This window comes from Emys orbicularis, chromosome 7, assembly GCF_028017835.1.
Source record: "Emys orbicularis isolate rEmyOrb1 chromosome 7, rEmyOrb1.hap1, whole genome shotgun sequence".
NCBI classification, from domain to species: domain Eukaryota; kingdom Metazoa; phylum Chordata; order Testudines; family Emydidae; genus Emys; species Emys orbicularis.
Genome location: NC_088689.1, coordinates 59,152,126 through 59,177,236, shown reverse-complemented (window position 1 = coordinate 59,177,236; position 25,111 = coordinate 59,152,126). Strand labels below are relative to the sequence as shown.

Sequence of the window (25,111 nt, the reverse complement as noted above, 5' to 3'; positions counted from 1 at the left end):
GGGGGAAGGGGGAGGGTGGGTTCCTTACAGAGAATGAGTCAATAAAGGGGGCGGGTTTTCATGAAGGATAAACAAACAGAAATTTCACACTGTAGCCTGGCCAGTCATGAAACTGGTTTTCAAAGCTTCCGTAATGCGCAGCGCTTCCTGGTGTGCTCTTCTAATCGCCCTGGTGTCTGGTTGCGCGTAATCAGCAGCCAGGCGATTTGCCTCAGCCTCCCACCCTGCTATAAAGGTCTCCCCCTTGCTCTCACAGAGATTGTGGAGCACACAGCAAGCAGTAATAACAATGGGGATATTGGTTTGGCTGAGGTCTGAGCGAGTCAGTAAGGATCGCCAGCGACCTTTTAAACGGCCAAATGCACATTCTACCACCATTCTGCACTTGCTCAGCCTGTAGTTGAACAACTCCTGACTCCTGTCCAGGCTGCCTGTGTATGGCTTCATGAGCCATGGCATTAAGGGGTAGGCTGGGTCCCCAAGAATAACAATTGGCATTTCAACATCCCCAACGGTTATTTTCTGGTCCGGGAAGTAAGTCCCTTGCTGCAGCCGTTTAAACAGATTAGTGTTCCTGAAGATGCGAGCGTCATGAACCCTTCCCGGCCAGCCCACGTTGATGTTGGTGAAACGTCCCTTGTGATCCACAAGTGCTTGCAGCACCATTGAAAAGTACCCCTTGCGGTTTATGTACTGGGTACCCTGGTGCTCCGGTGCCAAGATAGGAATATGGGTTCCATCTATCGCCCCACCACAGTTAGGGAATCCCATTGCAGCAAAGCCATCCACTATGACCTGCACATTTCCCAGAGTCACTACCTTTCGTAGCAGTACCTCCGTGATTGCTTTGGCTACTTGCATCACAGCAGCCCCCACAGTAGATTTGCCCACTCCAAATTGATTCCCGACTGACCGGTAGCTGTCTGGCGTTGCAAGCTTCCACAGGGCTATCGCCACTCGCTTCTCAACTGTGAGGGCTGCTCTCATCTTGGTATTCTGGCGCTTCAGGGCAGGGGAAAGCAAGTCACAAAGTTCCATGAAAGTGCCCTTACGCATGCGAAAGTTTCTCAGCCACTGGGAATCGTCCCACACCCGCAACACTATGCGGTCCCACCAGTCTGTGCTTGTTTCCCGGGCCCAGAATCGGCGTTCCAAGCCTATAACCTGGCCCATTAACATCATAATCTCCAAAGCACCGGGGCCCGTGGTCTGAGAGAATTCACGGTCCATGTCCTCATCACGCTTGTCGCTGCGCTGCAGTCGCCGCCTCCTCCTCCTCGCCTCTTTTTTCTGGTCCTGGGTAAGCATAAACTCCACGAGAACGCGCGAGGTGTTTACAATGTTCATGACTGCGTTCTGGAGCTGAGCGGGATCCATGCTTGCTGCGGTATGGAGTCTGCAGAGTTCACTGAGGAAAAAAGGCGCGAAATGGTTGTCTGCTGTTGCTTTCAGGGAGGGAGGGGGAGGCTGTACCCAGAACCACCTGCGACAATGTTTTTTGCCCCATCATGCACTGGGGTCTCAACCCAGAATTCCAAGGGGGGTGGAGACTGCGGGAACTATGGGATAGCTATGGGAAAGCTACCCACAATGCAACGCTCTGGAAATCGATGCTAGTACGGTAGCTTGGACGCACACCACCGAATTAATGTGCCTAGTGTGGCCGAATACATTCGAATTTATAAAATCGGTTTCCTAAATTCGAATTATATAAATTCGGATTAATCCCGTAGTGTAGACATACCCTTGGTCTACACCACGGGTAGGCAACCTATGGCACGCGTGCCGAGCTGATTTTCAGTGGCACTCACACTGCCCAGGTCCTGGCCACCGGTCCAGGGGGCTCTGCATTTTAATTTAATTTTAAATGAAGCTTCTTAAACATTTTAAAAACCTTATCTACTTTACATACAACAATAGTTTAGTTATATATTATAGACTTATAGAAAGAGACCTTCTAAAAATGTTAAAATGTATTACTGGCACGCGAAGCCTTAAATTAGAGTGAATAAATGAAGACTCGGCACATCACTTCTGAAAGGTTGCCGACCCCTGGTCTACACTCAGTTTATGTACAGATTTAACTCTTTCAGTTTGTGTGTGTTTATTACTGAAATAATTAAACCCATTCAGCCTCCAGTGGGGGTGCAGTTAGATCAGCATAAAGGTGCCTTATGGGAATAAGCTATAGCAGTATAATTTACAGCGATAAATTATGCTGGTATAAGTACCTTCATACCACTATAATGAAATCCATACTGGAAGGTTGTACCATTTTAATATGTTGATATAGTTAAAAGGTTACATTTTGTGAGTGTAGATAAACTGTTATTGTGGGGTGCTGAGAAACTCCAGTGCTTTTTGTATCCCATCCTGCCAGAACATGGGCCGATGTCCCTCTCTAGTGGCTATACCATGTAAGAGGTTTTAAGTCTGGTGTTGACTCCAACATAATGGACCTTCATCTAGCTCTCTTGGCAGAGGGGTCATGCTTTTAGATCCAGAGCTTGCAGGTTCAACCCTTGCATGACCCATCCAAGTCACGGTTACACTTTCATCCATTTCTTCTGCCATCCAGTGGGGTTAAGGAAACTGAGACAGGAAGCCAGCTTTCATCCTGTCCCACTTCAGGCTTAAAATGCTTAGTCCTTGCAAAGAGGGCATTATATGTATCCCTGTACCCTGTTCAGCCAGGCTGATCTATGACTATACCTCTCAAAAGGCCCTGTGCAATGCTTCAGCTGCTTTATCAAGGACTGGAGTCACCCCTAGGGACTGTCAGGCCCTCTGGCACTCAGGTCAGACACAGTACATAGACTATTCAGGTGATGCCTCCGGCCGGAGAAGGGAGAGAATGTTAGAATCAGAATGTCCCGTGGCAGTTGGACATGAGCAGTTACGGGGCAGTGCTACCAACTCCGGTGATATGTGGTGTCTTGCTTGAAGCCTGAGACTCTCGAGTCGTGGCTGTATCAGCATCTCAGTTTTCTTTCGGTCTTTTAAAATGTAAGTTTCCAGTTTCTCCTGGTTTCAGAGAAAACCCCAAAACCCTAGAGGTTCAAAAGGCAAACAAACTCCAAATGTAGAATTTTAAAAAAATCTTAAAATCCCATGATTTTTAAACCAATTGTGAGACTTCTGGGGGCCTGACCTGTCTTTTTTGAACATGCGGCAATAGTGAAGAGAGAGAGGACTGAAAAAAATCTAGTGAGAGCTCCAGGACTGCGAGAGAAACAGGGAATAGGTTGGGAGGGAAAGTTAATAGGAAACTGGATAAATTGTGTGAAGCAGACAGTCTCTAGGAAATAACGCAAGTGATCTTGAGAATGCGAAGGAAAAACAAAATCTACTTGGAATGATAACAGAGCACCTGGTGAATCTGCCTCACTGCAGTGTGTGGGCAGGGGAGGAGGAGTCTGAATAGCTGCTTTATCACAATATTCTTTATTTGAATGTAAAAATTCAATGTCTTTTTGCTCATTGCGATTAGCTGCTGTGTTGATGGTTGCTGTGCAGCATCAGTGACCCCTTCTGGCTCAGCTTCTTATATTTCTTTCATTTGTTCTGCTCTCTTTTTTTTAATAAATAGGTACACAAAATCTGAGCGACTCCTTTAAAGAGACATCCTCAACTTTTAAATCCCTTTGGTCTGGAAATTGTTTACCTACTTTAGTTACAAGTAAAACGTATGGTAAAATGACTATAACTAGAAGAGATCAGAAAGCAAATTCTAGTTTTTCAGTTAGTTTACTCTGTGAAAGGAAGCAATTTGTGTAAGGTCTGTTTCACTATAGCCTATTTCCCCTTGTCTGGGGATGGGTTGTTTGTGTTGGTTTTTTTTCTTTCTCCCCACACAAATATGAGAACATCCTTTTAAACAACAGAATACTGTTGTGAAATCACCAAATTAGCCGGAAGACTTGGGGGCAGATGCTAGTAGCTGAAACGGCTTTTAACTCATTCGTTTAAAAATGTTGTAGATCTCAGGTTTACAGTGTCCCTTTAAGTCATCTAGTAAACTATCTACATGACAGGGTCTTTTCTGTTTGTTTTCTATGCTGTGTTTTTTTTCCACTTTGTCAATATATTCTTGTTGCTGTGAGACCACCTGCAGTTGGTGCCATTTATAAGCTTGTGTCAAAAGAAGAGAATTCCAACAAATCATCCCTGCATTTTTCAGATTTATTTCGTACAAAACAAGAGAGCATTTTAAGGCAGACATACAAGGAAATCTACTCTGTATAGTTTCACCACTGGATGTCACTGCTTCTCCAGTCGCAAGGAAGGTCGGTGCTAAAGGTGTACTGCAAAGAATTTGCATAGTAAATAAATGTGCCAGAAATTGAACACCATGGATTCTTACTGGGCTAGAAGAAACTTGTTAAAAAAGACATAACAGGAGCTGCTGAAAGACAAATAATCTTGTGTTCTTTTTACCGTTACGTCCATTTTACTTTCCTAATATAGGAGATTTGGGATGGGATTAATGGGGGGAATGGTACAGTCTGGCCACTTTATAAATACACCATAGATATGCATTTATAAAAATGAGCTTGGGAGGAAATTACTAATTTAATAGAACTACAGAGAAGATGCTTGATAAAACATTAGTGGGAATGACAGTGGTTCAGTCCATGTGGATTGAGGATAATAGACTCCCTGTCATTCCCACACTAATGCTTTATTTATCAAGCTTCTTCTTGGAGAGCGAGAATGTTCCTCAATCACTTCCCCTAGTACACTGCCTGTTACATCTGAGACTAAGTTAGTGGATGAGCCAGTACATGCACCACCCAACTGGAAATGCTAGAGGGAGATGGGGTGGGGGAAAATATGGAGAAATATGAAATAGCAGTTACAATGTGAGTTAGCTGAAATAAATGGTCCAGTCTAATCCTACTGGCTGTTTGATTCAGCCAAACTACAGCTGTGGTCCCTGTGCCCCATGCCAGTAACTTCTCCTGGTCCCTCATTAATGTCAGGAAACGTTTTGTGATGGCCACAGGAAACGGTGTTGATGAGCTATGTGTAAACATGACAGTTTGCATCTCCATCAGTCTTGTTTTCCACTTCAGCATCTTCATTCTGGTGAGAGAATTGAAGCCTTGGCCAAGCAAAGCTTTACAGACTTTACAAGTTTGCCTTTGTAGTTGCAATTACTGCAATAGAGGGGATACTATTTAAACTTTATAATGAGGCGATATTGTGAATATAGAGGGAACGTTGGTTGGTTAGTGGCAAAGGCAATTGAAACATTTTTAAGAGTGACCGCTGCGGTAGTCCCCACTCTTAAAGGTGAAAATATACCCCACTCGAATGTCCCCTGCATACAGTATAACAGCAACCCTTTCACAAGCCTGTCACAAAGGATGTGGAATCTCTGTTTAAAATGTTGATTGCTGGAATCTCCATGGCTAGAGGCTACCAAAGCCTCCTAGACTCCCTCTGTGCTCCCCTCTCCGCTCCCCCCCCCCCCCCGCTTCCCTGTTGATCAGATCATTTCAAATGAAAGTCTGGGATGTTGGTGGCAGGGGAGATGGGTGGCCACAGGCAAAGGGCATGGACAGAGATTAGAGAAGTTGCCGACATACACCAGTACAGAGAGGAGTGGTGTGAGTGTGACAGTGCATTTCCCACCCAACTTTCTGCACTGTTAAAGAGGAAGAGGGCATCTTGGAGAGAAGAAGGCACCAAGGGCCAGCACTGCATCCTGCAATGCTTAGTCAGTGGTTCTCAACCTGCAGCCTGCTTATGGCCCAATCAGCACAGAGCTGTGGCCCATGTGACATCCTCAGGGCCATACAGGTCGTACTAGATGTGGCCCACATATGCAGCCCACAATGGTAAATAGGTTGAGAACCACTGGATCTCTTCTCCTCACTGCAGAACCACTCAACAGGACCACACCAAGACATAGACACCATAAGGCCTGTGCCTTAGGCTCCAGCTCAAGGGGGCATGGAATTACATCAGACTCTCACCTTTTTCCCTTTTTTTTAAATTTGAGGGGTGGGAACTGCCCCAGGTATCTCTGTGGTGTGTTAATTCTAAGAGCCATTGTGCTGGGGATCCCTGCTAATATCACCCAGCAGAGACTCTGTGGGTCAGGAGGGTCCAGCCTACCACTCACCCAGGAAAGCCAAGTTACTGGTGCTCCCTGAATAGCTGAGTGGTAACCGTCAGGGAGCAGCTGTTCCCGGTGACCAGCAGAGGCATCAATGTACAGGATCTCAGCACAGCAATCGAATGATAGCCAGGGGCAGCCTGTGAAGGTGGTCTGAGCAATCTAATGATTGCCAGGTTCAGGGACTGGTAGGGACAGGGAGCTGTTTTTCATAAACACAATCAGAAGACTGGGGAAATCTCCTTACGTGGGGGTGTTCCCAGAAAACCAGATGATATGATTACTCTCATCTCTCTGAATATTATCACCAAGTGCAAGTGTTCAAAACCCATTAATTAGTCCCCCCCCCCAAGCAGGAGATTGATTTAAAAATCACAAGACGTTTTTAAAAATGTGTTCTTGGATTCTTTTTCTTTGGTTGCTGAGCCTTTAGTGTGTCCTCAGTTAAATGTTTTCAAGCTTTTCTCCACTGTGGCATAGTGACAGTAGAACCTCTGAGTTACAAACACCTTGGGAGTAGGGTGACCAGACGGACCGTCCCGATTTTGAGCTGTTTGTCCCAATATTTTGCGCCGCCGGGATCACTTGGCTTTTTTTTTTTTTTTTTTTGCTCGGCTTGCCGGCAGCACTCAGCTTTTTTTTTTGCTCCCCTCCTCCCCCCCCCAGTGTCCCAATATTATCTTCATCTCATCTGGTCACCCTACTTGGGAGTGGAGGTTGTTCGTAACTCTGAACAAAACGTTATGGGTGTTCTTTCAAAAATTTACATCTGAACATTGACTTAATACAGCTTTGAAAATATACTATGCAGAAGAAAAGTGCTGTTTTTAACTATCTTAATTTAAATGGAACAAGCACAGAAACAGTATTCTTACCTTGTCAAATCTTTTTTTATTTCCCTTTATTTTTTTAGTAGTTTACGTTTAACACAGCACTGTGCTTGCTTTTTATTTATTTATTTTTGGTCTCTGCTGTTGCCTGATTGTGTACTTTGCTTCCAATTGAGGAGTGTGATTGACGGGTCAGTTAGTAACTCTGGTGTTCATAACTCTGAGGTTCCACTGTACAATGGCACAGTTGAACCTGACCCCCCCCCCCCAAGAAGGTTAGGGAATGGAATGACATTCTGGCACTTCACTTGGCAAAACCACTCACTCAAAGTTGGCCCTGCTGCCCATCCCCATCACTGCAGAGGAGGCAGGTGGGCCAAATGTGAGCGAGTGGCATTGCAACTTGAAACATGGGGTTGTAGTGCCACTCAGGTTTGGCCCAACCTCATGGTGCAGGGCAGGCTGGGCCAAACCTGGGTTGAGCTTTGACTCCACGTGCAAGGTTGTGATGCCACTCATCACTCAAATTTGGCTGGTATTGTGACTGGGTGGGTCAGGTGATGGGAGCAGCTGCCCTTAGGCTGGGATGGGGCAGAACACTGAAGTAGGGGTGAGTGACTAACAAATTTCCCGTGGCAATGGGTGAGGGGCTAGGGGCTAGGTGTTGGTGGGCGGGGGTGAGGGAGTGGAGGATGTTGGTGGGCTGTGGGGAAAATGGGAATATTGGGGGGCAAGCAAAATTTTAGATTTCAGAATTGGGAAGGGGGCCCCTAATCTATTCTTGCACCGGGGCCCTCTGAGGCATGATTACACTATTGTTGTCACCTAGTCACAGGACTCCAGGAGCTGGGGGGTTGAAGGCAAACAGCAAATAGTGAAAGACTTGTGATTAAAATGAGGATTGTAGCAATGCTGTGTATGATACTTTAAAAACTGATTTAAAATCAATCTAAAACAAGGGATAGAGAGGGGCAGGTCTGGAACTAGGCTAATTATAACCTCTCAGGAAGGCTGTGTGCTTTAATTAATCTCCTGGAGTGTATGAAGTTCAGCTGAGCCACTGTCAGGCTGATGAGTGTTACAAGTATTATAAATAGTGGGTGTGGAGGGGGAGGAATCATATTAAACTGAATAAAAAATTAACTGGTGGGAGTGTCTGAAAATGCACGTGACTGGAATTACTGGGTGTTTCTCTTAGCTAAATTTAGGCCAGTATATGAACTTTCCCCCTGCAAACCATTAGAGAGATGGGTTGGGGGAAAAAAAGAGCTAGATTATGTCATAAGGAACTAGCTAATGTGCATGGAGAGGTCAGGGTAGAATTGTGTCCAGGAGGAGAGGCAAACTCAGGCAAATACTCCCTGGAAGTTCTCCTTTGTGTAAAATGACCCTGCCTGTGTGTGCGTCCTGTTGCGAAAGAGAGGCGTGGCCTGATAGACATGATTAGTACATTTCCTGTGCTGCCAAGAAGGAGTACAGCAGCTGCACACCACTGGAGAGCTTGGCAGGGAAATCCGCTCTGCAGAATCGGGTGTCATTATTTACTGAGCGCGGGGGAGTTTCTTTTCACGTGGGATCCGCTTTCATAGACTAACCAAGGCAGGAACCAACCGAGGAACGCCTGTGTTTTTGGCAGCCTCTTGCCTTTCACCCAAGTTGGTGAAACTTACTAAGCAGACTCCAGGGCTGCTCCTGGGTGAGTCTCGTTTCCTGTGCTGATCTCGGCTGTGCACCGATCCTCCTTGTGTGCTGCCGTCATTGTGTCACTCTATCTTAGGTGCTGTTGTTTCCCGGTCTTCGGCTCTTTACAATCGTTCTCACCAGCTAATTTCTCCCTGGGCTTTTTCTAAGAGCGATTCTCGTTCGTGGGCAGGGGCAGCCCCATTGTTAACGCTGCACCCAGCCTTCTGTTTGTAAGTATTTCTTCTCTCTCTCTTGGGGATTTAGACAATGAATGAGAATGTTCTCTCTCGTTAGTCTGCCGAGCTTGTCGGGACTCGGTCCTATTGGGTTCCGGGAAGTGGGCGGGCACTCACACGGTTCATGTACATTAGCCCCAAGTTTTGTAATTGATCATGTTCGCCGGGGTGGGTTCGAAGAGCCTACGTGGAATTTATTTGGAGAGTGTGCGTGAGTCTGTCTTAGTTCCCACCTCCACGTAAATAGGAGAGAGAAAAGATCTGCTTAAAACTTCTGAAATGCTGAGCAGATCGAATCTTCCGGAGGCTCAAGAGAAAAGAAGATCAAGAAGGCAACCTTGAGAGGCTTCTCTGGGAGTTAAAGTTGTAGCAGGGCTTGACTATGGTGGTTGAGATGCAATTAGTTCCACATGGGAGAAAGTTTCCTGTAACCGTAGTGTTGCTATTTAAGAAACAGGTCTGCCTGCACTGTGCAATGCCCTTTAAACCATCCACTTTGAATTCTACAAGTCACTTAATATTGATTTACTGGGCTGATGGGGATGTTCTCACAACAATTTCTTTTAGTGTTTCTCCCCCCTCCCTTCCAAACACACAGTTTTCTCAAAGCTCATAACCATGCAATTAAAGGGCATTGGTATATTGTATTATCTAATGGTTTCAATTACAACCTTCCCTGATGAGTGAAGCTCTGATCTTGCAACAGACTCCTGAGCCTGCGATGGAGCTCCATCGAAATCACCAGGGCCTATTTTGGCTTCTGTTAACAGTATTTAAAATGTGACAGGGTTTCCTATATCGCCCAGCTGTAATGTTGTTAGATCTGATATTGCTAACTAGGATCCAACTGAGCCAGTACTTAAATGAGGAAGATAAGGTGCTGCAGGAAGTGGTGACATCAATACACAGGTGGCACTCTGCCCTCTGGTTCAATTACAAAATACTGCCAAGATGGGTTTGGATGGGCTATCTTCCAGATGAATCAGAAAGTGGAGGTTCTGTCCACTTGAGGCCATTAAAAGGGCATCTTGCAGTAGTAGAATTAACATGTGCAGGTCCAATTGCAGTTTAATCAATTGCATTCTAACTAGCTCCTCCCCCTGCAGTTTCAACTGAATATGCTGTTACAGAGCACTGTTTAATAGTTGCTTTGTTCCACCCAGAGAGGTGGGTTGAGCAATACTCCATCTTTAGGCCTTGTTTACATGGGAAAGGTTCTTTTGGTATAACCAAAGGGTGTAAATGTAAACCTCTGTAGTTATGTTGGTATAACCTCTCTCTTCCCCCATTATAGTATGAGTGCCTCTCCCCCCCCCCCCTTTAAAGTCTTCATTAAGGAAGGGGTTTAAGCTAAGCTCAGTAAAGTAACTCATACCACAAGTGCCCACACAGGAGCTATTCTAGTGTAACTGCAGAATTGGTGTAACTGGTAAAACTTTCCTATGTAGACAAGGTACTAGAACTTTATTAGCTTCAAAGTGCTGTGTGAACATTAAGGCCTCAATTCAACACATGCCTAACCTAAGATTAAAGTTAGGCACATATTTAAGCACCTTGTTGATTAAATTGATTCCATTTGGAATCCTTCATGATGCTTATTTATTATTTATATTACTATAGCACAGGGGTGGGCAAACTACGGTCCGGGGGCCGTATCCGGCCCTTCAGACATTTTAATCTGGCTCTCGAGATCCTGCCAGGGAGCAGGGTCCGGGGCTTTGCCTGCTCCAGTGCTCTAGCCAGGGAGCGGGGTTGGGGGCTTGCCCCGCTCCACACGTGCCGTGGCTCCTGGAAGCAGCGGCATGTCCCTCTTCCGGCTCCTACGTGTAGGGGCAGCCAGGGCGCTCTGCATGCTGCCCCCACCCCAAGCGCTGTTCCCATTGGCCGGGAACCATGGCCAATGGGAGCTGCACAGGTGGCTCCTGCAGATAGGGCAGCGTGCAGAGCCGCCTGGCCACACCTTCACGTAGGAGACAGGGCCATGCTGCTGCTTGAAGTAAGCGCCACCCCCAGCCGGCGCCCTCACCCCCTCCGAAACCCGTTTCGTGAGCATTCATGGCCCCCCCCATACTATTTCCATACTCCGCTGTGGTCCTCGGGCCAAAAAGTTTGCCCACCCCTGCTATAGCACCTAGGAGCCTCAGTCATGAACCAGGACCCCACTGTGCTAGGTGTTGTACAGAAACAACAAAAAAGCCTGTCCCTGTTGCAAAGAAGAAAAAATACTGTAAATAAGAGCTTACACTCTGATGGCCGGGGTGGGTATGAGGGAGGGGATGGACAATCAGGCCTTAGTCTCTCATGGGAGGGAAAAAATGATTCAGCACTGTAACATCTAGGCACTCTGCAACTCTTGTTTAAGTGATTAAAACTGGCAGTGTCTTAAAGCGATGAATATCTAAGAAAAATGATGAAAGCAAAGAGTGTTTCTTGGAGATACAAAGTCACTCTTAGCTCCAGGCTGCATCTCTAGATAAATGCCTATCAGCACCAACCACTTGTGAATCCCCAGGCCAGGTCCAGTGTTGATAGCGTTATAGTTACTAGTTCTAAGTAGCTAAGCGTACATGACTAGCTTTAAGTGCTTGTGCATGGATGAGTGTGTGTCATTATTGCTGTTTGTGTGACACTGGAGTTCTGTGTGGGGGAATTGTGGGAAGCATGGGCTGGGAATCGTAATCCATTCTGGGCCTCCTAATTGGGATAAAATGTGGCTGGGCTTGTGGGGGAGGAAGAGTGCTGCTGTTTTGTATTTTAATTCCTCTCTGTTGTCTTTAAAAACGCATATCTGCCTCGGATTAGCGTTTGTGATGTGGGGTTATTAACGCTGAAGAGAGAGTCTGTGGGGCATGGTGTGGCATGTATGTATTAAAAGTAATACCTTCTTTTAATACCATCTAGTAATGGTATTAAAAGAAGGCCGGTTATATTAATCTTGAGCAAACTGCTGAAAACAACAGCAATGCTTTCCTAAGAAAATAGGAACACAACTTGTTTTTATTGAAACAGCTTTTTTTTTTTTTAAATAAAAGAACAGAACTGGTGTTTTAATAATCTGGAAACAAATGTTTATAGCACCATTGTTGTGGTGGGTCAGTGAGTAGTTTGAAGTACTTTGTAAGTTTTCATTTTTTTAAAAACTAAGCCTGGCAACTTCCTGGGGGGTAGACATTGTATTATCTCCTCTTACAGAGGAGGAGGTGGCGGAAGCTCCTGGTGCCTGAGTGCCATGCTCAAGCTCCTACAGCAAGTCAGTGGTGGTGATGTGAATAGAATCCAGGGGCCTGATTCTTGGTTACTCCCTGCTAGGGTTGCCAACCCGCTGGAGTCTCCAGGATTTAAGATAATCTTTAAAGATCATGTCATGTAATGAAATCTCCAGGAATACATCCAACCAAAATTAGCAACCCTATTCCCTACCTTTGTTTGAGGCAGGAATGAGTGGGGCAAAGCCACCTTTGAGCTCTTTATACACTGGGGCTATGCAGTTGTCTGCCAGGCCCCTAGTGAAAGTCAGAGCAAACTTGAGACTGCTCTGATTTGTGCTCTGCTTCCCATGGCCCCTGAAAAACCCAGAATAACTCCCCAATCTGCCCTAAACTGGGGGATGTGAACAAGGCCAATGTATAGCCCATAAATCAGTACTGTCAAAGGGTCCATTTGTGTAGGAGGTGACCACCCTCAGGCATCTTTCTGCGGCCAGAGAAGCATAATACTAGATTAGATGTCAATTTAGAGCACCTTCTCTGGGACTGAAGATTACAATTTGCTGTGTTTTAATGTAAGTCGATGGGTACTTGGGATGCAGGAAGTTAAATAGCACACTTGCAGTGGATGAGCAGTTGGGGAGCTACTCTTTTTAAGCAGTACTCAGTATGTTGTGATATTGATGTGTTCTTCCTTTAAGGGTGGTTAAATGTGGTCCATGGAGCTTTGAAATGTGAACAGTAGCCATCCTTTCCCAGCAACCGCAGGGTAAAGATGACAAAGATTTTATTGCTTGGAGCCTTGACCACAGCAAATCTTCCCTATTCATCTATCAAGTTTTGCCTGAGCAGCCTCAGGTGTTGCAAAGTTTGAGCACTGTTAGTTAGAACAGGTTGAGTTTGTGTCTGGTTCTGTGTTGTCTGTTTTTTCTCTTCAGTGTGAACTCTGCAGGGTTTGAATGTTGATCTCTATTAGAGTTCATTAACAAAGTAGAGGATCTTCTGCCACCAAACTGCAGTTGGCTGGGGGCAGATCAAAATGTGTGGTTTGTATAAATCTGAAACTGAGCTTTTTTTGTTCAAAGTTTGCATTACAGAGCCAAGAGTGTGCCTACCCACTAGCTTATTTTCATGCCATGCTTCTGTGCACGGTAGGCTTTCTGGGCCAATACTTCTCAAAATAAGGAGACTATGGTACTGTGCTTTCTGCTGGTATAAATAATGTGTTTTTAAGAGTACTTAACAGTGTATAATTCATGGATGCTGTGTTTACCTCTTTGGGACAAGTTGTTTCTGCGGAACCACCTTGTTTTAAAAGAACAAAACCAAGCTTGGTTTCCACTTTAGAGTGAGTTGTATATATTCTTTATCTATTGCTTCAATTTTTATTATGAGGGGACACGTATTGGCCCTCTCACCTTCCAATCAGAACAAACAGAAATATGCATGTGTGTTTTGCTGTCTCAGCCAATAAAGGTAGAACAAGAGACCTCCCTTGGAAAGCATCTGCCTCCATCAGTGCAGGCTCGATATTCTTCCACATCCTCGTTTGCTATTGCCACTTCCAAAACAGGACTGTTGGCAGATACAGCCTACTAGGGACCATTCCAGGTTTCGTAAGCCTACCTGGGTACACTGAGTAGTGCTGGATTTCAACAACTGGGGATAGCTGTGCTGTATGGGCAGGAGGCCAAGGGATGACTGCTCCTCTCCTGCTTTGTATCAGCTGCTCCTGCTGAGGATGAGTCAAAGGAAGGGAGTGTAGCAGCATGTGAGCTCTTCAGGTCATGTGATCTGCACAAAGTGAGGATTTATCCATCTTGAAGCTGGAAGTTCATAGGGAGCTTCAGCAGATGAGACTGTTTTCTAGGAGTTTCAGTTATCAGTGTATTTATTACACTCAAACTCTTCTGGCTCTTATCGACCTGACCTTATTTACAGCATCACCGCTCTGAACAAAGCTCCAAGTGGCCGCTCTGTGTAGGGGGGAAAATAAGCCTCATTCTGCTTGATTGACTCGTCGCTTCAGCGTTGCACCTGCACCTCAGTGTCTAAATATGCAACATATAGTTGGAAAATGAAGTTCAAATATAGCCCCCCAAGACGAAATGGCTCCACAACCTGTGCTTCCAGCAGGATGTGGAAGCAAAGCAAACGCCCTGTGTTTCCTGTGCAGTCGGAAGGCCCATATAGAACCCAGCTAACAAGTGGGTCTGACAGTCTTCTTTTTGTTTTGATCTCCTGCCCCCAGCCCTCCTTCTCTCTCTCTTCCTCTTTCAGAAGCAAATAAGTGCTCTCTGCTGGGAATGAAGCTCATGCTTCTAAAAACTGTGAATTCCCCCTTCTAATCAGCCTCTCCACAACCAAACATTGTTTTTGCTTGGAGAACAGCTTCTGTCCATCCTCATCCTTGGAGTGTCAAGGGCTGGAGTCTCTGGCAAAGCAGTGACTATTAGGGTCATCCTTCACTCCATACATATTATTATTTGACTAAATGTCTCTATCTTGCCTGTCTGGTTTTGTGACTGAGAATATAAGTAAATAATGGTAAAAATCTCTATGATAAGGGCTTGATCCAAAGACCATTAAAGTTGGTTGGCAGTTTTCCTTCAACAGTCATGGGCTTTGTCTCAGGCCCTAGTTGAGTCTGTAATTAAAAAATGGATTGATGGTGGACTGAATAGGGATTGGTACCATAGTTGTCCTTTTAGTAGTACATATAGGGTTGCCAACTTTCCAATTTGTTAAAACCGGACACTGGAGGCCCCAGGGTGGAGGGGTGTGTGTCAATCCCAAAGCAAGGAGCCGGGGGCAGTCGTGGCATGGCAGGGGTGAGGAGCTGGGGGCAATCTGGGTGGGGAAGGGTCTGTTTCTAGAGCTGGGGTCTCAAGAGGTTGAGAAGGCGGTACCTACCTCCTCTGCGGGAGCCAGTTCCTAAGCTTCTCTCCAGTCCATCACTGAACTCCTCCAGCAGTAGCTGCTCTTCCTGCCCGCCTGTGGTAACCAGACTTTTGATGTCCGGTCAGCAGTACTGACTGGACACTGCCCAGGTCCCCTTTGGACCGGATTTCTGGCCGAAAACTGGACAACCCTAAATTCACGACTTTTTAAAAAAGTGCAAGTTTTCTGTGCCAGATTTAAAAACAAAAAAAACCCCATCCTCTAAACCCCCATCTAGTATTTAGGAAAAACAGGATATTAAATATTTAAAGTAGCTTCCAAAGCAGTAGGAAGTAGAATGAAGCACTACAGCTCTTTCCATTGGGATAGCTGGCAGCTGAATGCTGTGAATTATAGGAGTGGCACAATGATTTTTTAAATTGTTTTGGTCTGCTGTTTTGAGGCATAAAAATAATTCTAAAAGCCACAGCCTGACACCAGAAGCACCTGGGAGAGAAACTGGGAAATGGCATCACTTTGCCCAGGTGCTGAACTTTGGTCTGTTGTGCGACAGTGTGTGTTTGCTCCTTGCCAAGGCATGTAGCTGATCATCTTCATGCCCAGTTTCTGTCTCTGACAGCTGGCTGTTAAATTGTATTAGAGCAGTGGTTCTCAAACTTTTGTACTGGTGACCCCTTTCACATAAAGAACAGGAGTACTTGTGGCACCTTAGAGACTAACAAATGTATTAGAGCATAAGCTTTTGTGGGCTACAACCCACTTCACAGCTGCTACTCTGAAACCCTTTCACATAGCAAGCCTCTGAGTGCGACCCCCCCCCCCCCAATAAATTAAAATATTTTTATATATTTAACACCATTATAAATGCTGGAGGCAAAGTGGGGTTAGGGGTGGAGGCTGACAGCTTGTGCTCCCCCCCCCCATGTAATAACCTTGCAACCCCTTGAGGGGTCCCAACCCCCAGTTTGAGAACTCCTGTGTTAGAGGAAGCACTTAACCTCCAGGCAGGTCAGAGAACAGCCAGGCAATCTTCACATAGACACCATAATGATACTTACAGCAAGCAAATGGAAAAACAATAGCGTAGAGTGGAAGTAGGATTACTGAAGGAACTGGCTAATTTGGAGCTACCACTTGGAAGTCTCATATCTCAAGAGTGCTGTTAGACATTATACGTTATCAGTGAAATGCAGCTAGCTCTTGGAGGTCCCAGTTAGATGCTCTCCTCTGCCCATAGGGTACTGCTCAACAATGAGGGAAAGGGACTCTTGGGACTTGGGGTGGTGGAAAAAGGAGCCCTTGTTTTACCAAAAAAAAGTCAGGACTTCGTAATTTTTAAGATCTCCTCTGATAGAAATGCTCTGCCTTTCATGCTTTCACAACTGGGCTGTACTTCCTTTGTCACCAGATATATCATCAGCCTGTCAGGACAGTAGTTTCAGCTGTAACTTCTCACTTTAAGGATGTTTGAAAAAAGAACTACCTCTCTGTTACAGGTACTGATTAGAACGTTTTTATGTTGTAATTCATCCTTTGTGCCCTTCAAATGATTACAAATACGGAAGCGTTGCTTTTTCACAAAGGGTGACAAATATATAAGGCAAAGTCTGCATTTAAAGGAGCTCAGACATTCTTATTGACATTGCTTTGCTGCCTTCATCAGTATGAGCTAGGCGGCTGTTTCTTGGCATACTTCACAAGAGGTGGAAAGCTTGTCCTGATTCCGGGGGAGGATAGGGAGTCCTAGTGAAACAATTGACAAAGTTTCTCATGACCCCATCCCTGCCCTTTGTGTGTGTTTGGGGGAGGGGGAGAAAAGCGAGACTGTCTGCCAGCTGTATCCGACTATAGCAGTTTGTTTTTTGTCTTGCAGTGATGGGCCCTGAATAAACCTGGTCACCACACACATCTCCTCAAACTTGGGTGTCTCTTTCACAGTGCAAACTGGCTCACTTTATCTTGCAGTTGGGGACATCCTTCATGACAAGCCAAAATTTTGCCCTTAGCTCAGCTGCATAAGTTGTTGAGAGGCTGAGAATGTGCCTTTTGGTCACTCTTTCTCATAGTCTCCACTGCTTTGTGTTTCAGGGCTCTCCTTGTTAGTTCTCTTTCAAAAGTCTCTCAAGCCCATCTCTTTATCAGAAAGGCTCAGTTGGTAGGCAGATTAATTACCATATAGAGTTGTTGAGCTGTCTTAATGGCCACAAAGAGCCATTTTCTTTATGATCCATGTGCTTGACTCTCATGAACTTCATGTAGAACAAAGTCCTCTCTGAGTGCGTTTTCAGTGCAACTTGGGACATACATTCCTTTGCAACCAGCTCTGAAATTTTAAGCTTTGAATATGCCAGAAACCTGATATGATTTGCCTAAACGGAAGGTGCATCCAGTGGTGATGGGGTGTGGCTTTATTATTATAAAAGTTCCTCCTACATGGGAGAACAGTGATCTTTGTCTTAAAAAGACAAAAATAAAATCAAACTCTTTCAGTGATTCAGCCCCACATGTCTCAGTAATACGGACATTATCTGGCTGATTATACTAAACAAATCACAAATGTAGCTGGCATTGCATAGAAAAATGCATCTGTTTCTTATCACAAGATAGCTGATATTGGAAGAGCTTTTCTTTCTTAAACTTTGAAATTAACAGTATCCTTTTAACTTATTACAATAGTAGGTTAAAAAACTTCTCAGTTTGAAGCACAATTCTTGGCCTGCCAAGGGCACAGTGTGTGACACAGACCCAAAATGAGAGACGTTTAAATAAATTAAACAAAATTACCAAACTTCAATGCTGCAGGATTCATTCCTTCTGTGCAAATAACTGTATTGAAAGTTGCATGTAAATAACTTTAAATAGTAAAAGGCAAGAGGATGCCGGTTAGTGTGGCATGTTGGTAACTTGGAGACTAAAATGAGTGGCGTCCATTGAGAAGGGCAGTGAGGTATGGTTAAGTGTCGGGCTTTTTAAAATTGGTGTTACTTTAAAATTGGCAAAGAAAACTGTTCACTTCCTGTCTTGACTCCTTTAAAATATGACTTATTATAGTAAAGATTTTAGTTGAATTGTACAATAAGCAAAGAACCCCATCTCCTTCTTCCTGAAACTGACAGACAATCGGAAAAACGGCTCCCTTAATTGCCAAGTGCACATGGCTTTCTTGTTTATGGTCTTAATCTTCCTGCTTTTTTGTGCAGAAAGTTCAGTATCTGAATAAACATATGTGATTCAGTGCAATATGCAGATGCCTGCCTTTCAATGATTTACCAACGTCCCTCTCATTTAACAGCCAGAAGGGTGTGGTTTTTAACTTAGCATTGGATAGTTCAGGCTGCCTTTTTACATAAGAACCTTGAGTTTTCTGAGAGTTGTCAGTGCTCAAAAGTACAAATAAAAAGTCACGTACAGCATGGCCAGGCACTGTCCTTTGGCCACACAGCTCAGTGAGTGCAACTCTGGACAAATCACAATTGTTCTTCCAGGCCTGAGGATAGAGGGTATCACCAGGGCCGGCTCTGGCTTTTTTGCCACCCCAGGCAAAAAAGCCTCCGGCCGCCCCCCGCGGGGGGGGGGGGGGGGGGGCGGAGCCTGGGGGGTGGGGGGTAGGCGGCGAGCCCCGGCGGGGGCTCCGCTCTCCCGGGGGAGGGCGGCCGGAGCCCCGGGGCGAGGGCGGCGAGCCCCGGCGGGGGCTCCGCTCTCCCCCCGGCGGCCGGGGGCAGGGCGCCGGGGGGGAGGGCGGCCGGAGCCCTGGGAGGAGGGCGGCTCCGCTCTCCCGCCGGGGGGAGGGCGGCCGGAGCCCCGGGGCGAGGGTGGTGAGCCCCGGCGGGGGCTCCGCTCTCCCCCCGCACCAGAGGGCTTCTGCCCGGGCCGCTGCACACTGGGGCCGGGAGCGCAGCCCAGAGGCTGCTCCAGCCCTGCAGCCCGTGGGGCAGCGTGGTGAGTCCAGGCGGAGCGGGCAGGGGCCCAGTGGGCAGCGCGGGGGCGTGGGCCGAATCTCTGCTGCTGCCGGGGAGCCCCGCGCCTCTCCCTCCCACTTGCGGCTGCGGCTCCTTCCCGGCGGGACGCGCCCCCCAGCCTGCCGCCGGAGGGGAGGGCGGCCGGAGCCCTGGGAGGAGGGCGGCGAGCCCCGCCGGGGGCAGGGCGGCGAGCCCCGCCGGGGGCTCGGCTCTCCCCCCGGCGGCCAGAGCGCCGGGGGCAGGGCGGCGAGAGGGCGGCGAGCCCCGGCTGGGGCTCGGCTCTCCCCCCGGCGGCCAGAGCGCAGGGCGGCGAGCCCCAACAGGGGCTCGCCGCTCTCCCCCCGGCAGCCGGGGGGAGGGCGCGGGGGGGGAGGGCGGCCAGAGCGCCGGGGGGAGGGCGGCGAGCCCGGCTGTGGCCCCGCTCTCCCCGGCGGCCCGAGCGCCGCGCCGCCCCCCTCCAGGTGCCGCCCCAAGCACCAGCTTGGTTGCCTGGTGCCTGGAGCCGGCCCTGGGTATCACAGACTTTAAATGAAGATATGCTTGTGCAAATCTGGCATACATGAGAACAGAACTGGTGCCTGATGTTTGCCTTGCTTCGCACCTACTCTGGACTTAAACTCACTTCTTCTGCATTCCTCTGAGATGTGCCGCTATCTTGGACAGCCTCTTTTTTTCAGTCACACTTTCTATTAAGAATATTGCCAACTCCAAACATGGAAGAATCATGAGACTAACTTAAAAATAACAAGACTTAAAAATATTTTGGGATGGCTTTTATTTGCCTTTTGGCTTCTGATCCTTTCTGGCTCATGGCTTTCAAGATTTTCTACACAGCTACAAATTCTATAATTTTTTTTCTTTAAACGGAAACTGAGATCCTTTGCTTAAAGCCTCAGTTCCTGCCAAATATCGTGTGACTTGCAATTAAAATCGGCCACAGAGAATGTATTGGAAGATTCATCCAGAGGGAAGGAAAAGGGATCTCCATTGGATAGGCCTGAGGATGGATGCTCAGCCCAATCCTTGAGGACATCAGACGGATCTAGAGAAGAGGCTAGACCAGTGATGAGCTCCCAAAATCCTAAGTCCCGGTTACCTACCGGGTCCACTCGCTCCGGGATTTCGGCGGCAGGTCCTTCACCCGGAGCAAGTGAAGGACCTGCCGCTGAAGTGCCACCAAAGACCCGGTAGGGAACCGTGTGGTGAGTACAAGCCCCGTGTGCCTGTCTCCTCTTCTCACCCCCCCCCCATTTGACCCCAACCCACGTCCTGACCCCGACTGCCCCCCTCAGAACTGGCAAATTTCTCTTTCCCCCCCCCCCCCCTCTTCCCCTGCTGCCACCGGGGTAGCAGCAGTAGCTCTGGGGGCTACTTAAAGGGCCAGGGCCAGGGCTCCCCTGCTTCTACCACCCCGGTCCTTTAAATAGCCGCCGGAGCCCTAGGGAAGCAGCGGGGCTCTGGTGGCTATTTAAAGGGCCGGGGCGGTAGAAGCAGCGGGAGCCCTGGACTTTTTAAATAGGCCCCCAGAGCCCCACAGCCCTACCCCAGGGCTCCAGCAGCAGGGCTCTGGTGGCAATTTAAAGGGCCTGGGGAGCCCCAGGCCCCTTAACTTGCCCCCTGGGGAAGCTTGGCCACCCTGGTACGGAGCACCGACTCTTGCCGGTACGCTGAACCAGGGCGTACCGGCTTCACCTCTGCCTGACCCCATCCACCACCACCCCGACAGACCCCCGGAACTCCCACCCTACTCAACCCTCCCGGCCCCTGACCGCGTCCCCCCCTCCCCCGAGAACCTCCGTCCCCTCCAACCGCTCCCAGCCCGGCCCCTGCCTTATCCAACCCTTCCTCCCAGCCCCGCCCGGCCCCCTTACCATGCCTCTCAGGGCAGCGTGTAAGGATACCGGGTCATGCCGCTCAGCCTGCTGGAGCTCGCAGTCCCCCCCACCCCCCTTACCTTGCCGCTCAAAGTGGCAGGAGCTGAGCTGCCCAGAGCGCTGGCACCGGCGGCTCAGCACGCTGTGGCTCTGTGGGGGCGGGAGAAACAGGGAAGGGGCCGGGGGAGCCTCGGTCTCCCCAGCTGGGAGCTCAGGCAGGGGACAGGACGGTCCTGCGGGCCAGATGTGGCCTGCAGACTGGAGTTTTGTCCACCCGCCCGCCCCTTTAACAGCCGGTTCTACACCGGCTTCTAAATTTTAACAACCGGTTCTTGCGAGCCGGTGGGAACCGGCTCCAGCTCACCACTGGGCTAGACCAGTGGTTACCAAACTGGGGTTCACGAAATGTTACAGGGGGAAATTCCCTAATGGCGGACAGAGCTGTCCTTAGGGACCTCGGACTGCATGGGGTCAGCAGCCTGGAGCCCCTGGACTTCCAAGAGCTAAGCAGATCAAAGCAAGCATATCTATCATACTGAGGAGATTTAAACTTCAAGACTCCTTATAAGAAATGGAAAGGGAGGTGGATATTTTTTGCTGTTTTTAAAATTAAATAGGCAGGTAGTATTGTTTTTAAAATTATTATGAAGAACAAGTTTAAGCTTTGTTGTAACGTGTGTTGTTTGCCTGGACTACTCAAGACCTGAATGCATATGTAGGAGGAACTCTTTGAGTTGGCTTCTTAAATACCTTCATGCTGTTTCAAATCTGATAATCCTTGATGAAACATAGGAACCTTGTTTTATAACAGGCTTATTCAAAGTGATACAAGCTACGGAAGTGAGATCTAGGAAGGGTGTTGCTGTTTTCATAACGTAATAAAAATAATGTAATTATAAATAATAATAATAGTGTGTAATAAGCATGTCATAAAAACAAACTTTATATTTCCAAGATCACTGCTTTTATAATTTATACTCGGGTAAAGGAGAAAATCCCTGGAAATATTCATTTTTAGGAGGGGGTTTGCAAGACTTGACATTTTAGTGAAAGGGGTTCACAGGTTGTTAAAGTTTGGGAACCATTGGGCTAGACCATCCCCGCAGTGGGGACTCATTGTTAAAGAGAGTGGACAATACATTCTGCAGGTGACAAAAGAACAGCAGGACTCAGTGCAGTCTCTTTGGAGTGAAGACAATACATGTCGCTTAAAGGTTGGATGGGATTTTGAAGACTTCAGGCAAGGATCCATTTGGCTATACACATTGACACTTCAGGGATCTTGTAAGAGAGTTGAAGGAGGGGGAAGTACAGGTGATCTTCTCAAAGTTTCTTCCTGTTCCAAGAGCAACAGAAGATATTGGAGTTAAGCATTGTAGAGTAGAGGGTTTCCGTTTTGTGGAACATGGGGCCGCCACCTATCTGGAGAGGAAGATGTATGTTTGGACTATGTGGGTTTGAAAGGTGTAGCTTTAATTTGTCAGATGCCAAGTAACCTTTTGTTTTAAAAATAGTTTGCTTCAAGAAAGAAGAAATGCTAGGCCAGCTCTTCCTAGCTATTGCCAACTCAAGGTTGTGGTTTCCACTATTTAATCACGGGGGTTCTTTTACTTATCTTAGGGGACACCAGGATCAAGACCAAGCAAAATAATCACAATTAGTAACCATGGCTATTTTATTAAAGAAAGGAAACATTAAACACATGAGACACTGGTTATTTTGGTTTTTGTTTATGAAGAGGTGTGCACTCTCAAGGGTGTAACCTGTTAAAAGCTCTCCACAGACACACATACAGAAGAAATAGTAACCAAAGTATATTGTTTCCTAAAATTGTGAATCCGTTCTTTAATATATCCTTAGATACCTAGGAATATTTATGTGGGCAACAGAACTTCATTTCAGGGTAGATGGACCTGTTTGGTTATTAATGTATAACCACTCAGTTTACAGTTGGCAAAGTAATAGGGTGACCATATTTCTGTATGCTGAATATGGGACACCTGGTAAAATTGCTCAAATTCAAGCGAGTTCAATGGCAATCAATCAGAACTATGCAGTAGTGCCCCCACCCCAACATGCTATAACAACTCCAGGGCCCAGCGGGGGAAGGAGGGCTTCGGGGGTCCGAGCCGGGGAGTGGGGCCTCGGGCATAGGCGTAGTATGATTTCTATTTTGGGGGTAGGGGGCAGTGGGGCTCAAGCCAGTTCCATATGGCAGGTCCAGGGAGGGAGTGCCACCTCCACCCCCGATTCACCTCAACAGGCCACTCAGCCTGTCTTGGTTGTGGTGGGGGGGGGAGGTGCAACCAAAAATTATAACTCAAGGCGGTGGGGGGGGGGGGGGGGGGGGGAGGGGGAGAGGGCGTTAGCTCAAACAGTTTGAAAACAGCTCAGGGTGCAGAAAGAACAGTAGCTATGGGCTGTGTGCAGGCAGGGGGGTAGCTCAGGGTGCAGGGAAGGTATAACTAGGGTCTGTGTGCAGGCAGGGGGGTAGCTCGGTGCGGGGAAGGGATAGCTAGGGTCTGTGTGCAGGCAGGGGGTAGCTCAGGGTGCAGGGTAGGAGGTAGCTAGGGGCTGTGTTAGGAGGGCTCCCCTACGGTCCCTGCTCCCTGAGGGCTCTGCCAGCCATGGGGCCAGTCCCCCCACCCCTGCAGCTCTTACCAGCTATGTGAAAAAAGGGGGCTGGGAGCTGAGGAGTAGCTTTAACCCCCAGCCCTAGCAGGAGAGGAGGGAACACCACAGCTGCCTGCTCTATGGCTCTAGCTTCCTGCCTCCAAACTGGCCAGGGGGTGGGGAGAGAAGGGGGTGTGGAGCTGCCCCCTGGACTGCCCTGCACTTCCACTGTACTTCAGGGGGGCAATATCTCTGCCCCCCAACTCTGCTCAGGGGGCTTCTGCCCCATGGGGAGCACCAGGGATCTGGGATCCTGCCCTGCCGCTCCCAGCTTCAGCCTGGGGTGGGGGGGAGCACACTGGGGATCAGGGCTTCAGCCCTGCAGCTCCTGCCTTCAGTCCCTCGGGGGTTGCCAGGACTTGGGCATTCAGCCCCACAGCTCCTGGCTTCAGCTGGGGAAGGAGGATGGTGTCGGAGATCGGGACTTCAGCCCCACGTCTCCCAGCTTCAGCCCCACAGAGGGTGCCAGAGATTGGGTTTTCAGCCCTGTGGGGGGCACTGGGGCTGAAGCTCTGGGTTTCAGCATAGGGGCCTAGTATCATAGAATATTAGGGTTGGAAGGGACCTCAGGACCCCCTGCTCAAAGCAGGACCAATCCCCAGACAGATTTTTACCCCAGTTCCCTAAATGGGCCCCCTCAAGGATTGAACTCACAACCCTGGGTTTAGCAGGCCAATGCTCAAACCAGTGAGCTATCCCTCCCCCACAGTGGCCCGCCGAAAGGGCTTGCGGACCCCCCCCTTGAGAATCTCTGCTTTAGGTTTCACATGGGGAGGGGTGACATACACCCCTACCCACACCCACAGGTCTGCCTCTCCTATCTGACGTCGCCTCTTCCCGCCTCTCCACCTGTCCTGAGGCCACCAGGTGCTCTCACTGACTAGCCACCGCCTGCCCGCACTCACCCGCCAGCCGCAAACAAGTTGCAGCTGGGGCAGCACTGACCAACCAGCGGGGGAGCGGAAAATACGGGACAATTTGCCTGGTTTTGTTTTGTTTTGTTTTGTTTGTTTTTAAAAGGAGGGACACCTGCAAGAGGGCTTAAATACGGTACTGTCCTGTTAAAAACGGGACGGATGGTCACATTACAAAGTAAGCAATCTTAACATCAACCAAAGAGAATACTTAAATCAGTTGCTTAGAAGCCATTTAAGGAACTGTCTTGGGACAGGCAAATTAACCAGTATTAGGAATCATAAATCCAATTAAATTCCATTATTCCTCTGCTTGCTTACTTTTCCACGAATACATTACCCAACCACCTGGTGATTAACAGGAGTAACTGTCTTTTTAAAGTTACAACAGAATTTCAAAATTCCAACAGTTATTACAGGAGTTTTAAATCTAATCCATTGGCTGTGTCTTAATTAACTTCCTCTCCCCAATCCATGTTGAAGTCTTGGGTTGGTTTTATCTTGAGTCTTCTGTTTTTCTTGTCTGTGGCAACTTGCTTGTAGAAATGGACAGGATGCGCTGTGAAGTACTTCCTGTTACTGTGCTTAGACAGCATGTGAGTATTGGATACTCACTTCAGAGTCTTTTTTTTTTTTTTATACCTTTCTTATTTTAATGAAATTATAGGAAAACACATCTTTCATGCTTGTTTAGATTCAAATTGGTTGCTG

General features: G+C 47.7%; 1 protein-coding gene across 2 annotated transcripts in view; it reads left to right on the top strand.

The window, feature by feature from the left end:
• The first annotated feature begins 8,429 nt into the window (after positions 1-8,429).
• The window catches only part of TSPAN14 (tetraspanin 14), an 80,655-nt gene continuing 63,973 nt past the window's right edge, over positions 8,430-25,111 (top strand). Inside the window, exon 1 of one of the 2 annotated variants that reach the window (XM_065407178.1) lies at positions 8,430-8,650. The gene's annotated coding sequence lies outside the window, so the exon portion shown is untranslated. Of the gene's footprint in view, positions 8,868-25,111 lie in introns of both variants that reach the window. The other variant, XM_065407179.1, reaches the window with a different exon arrangement.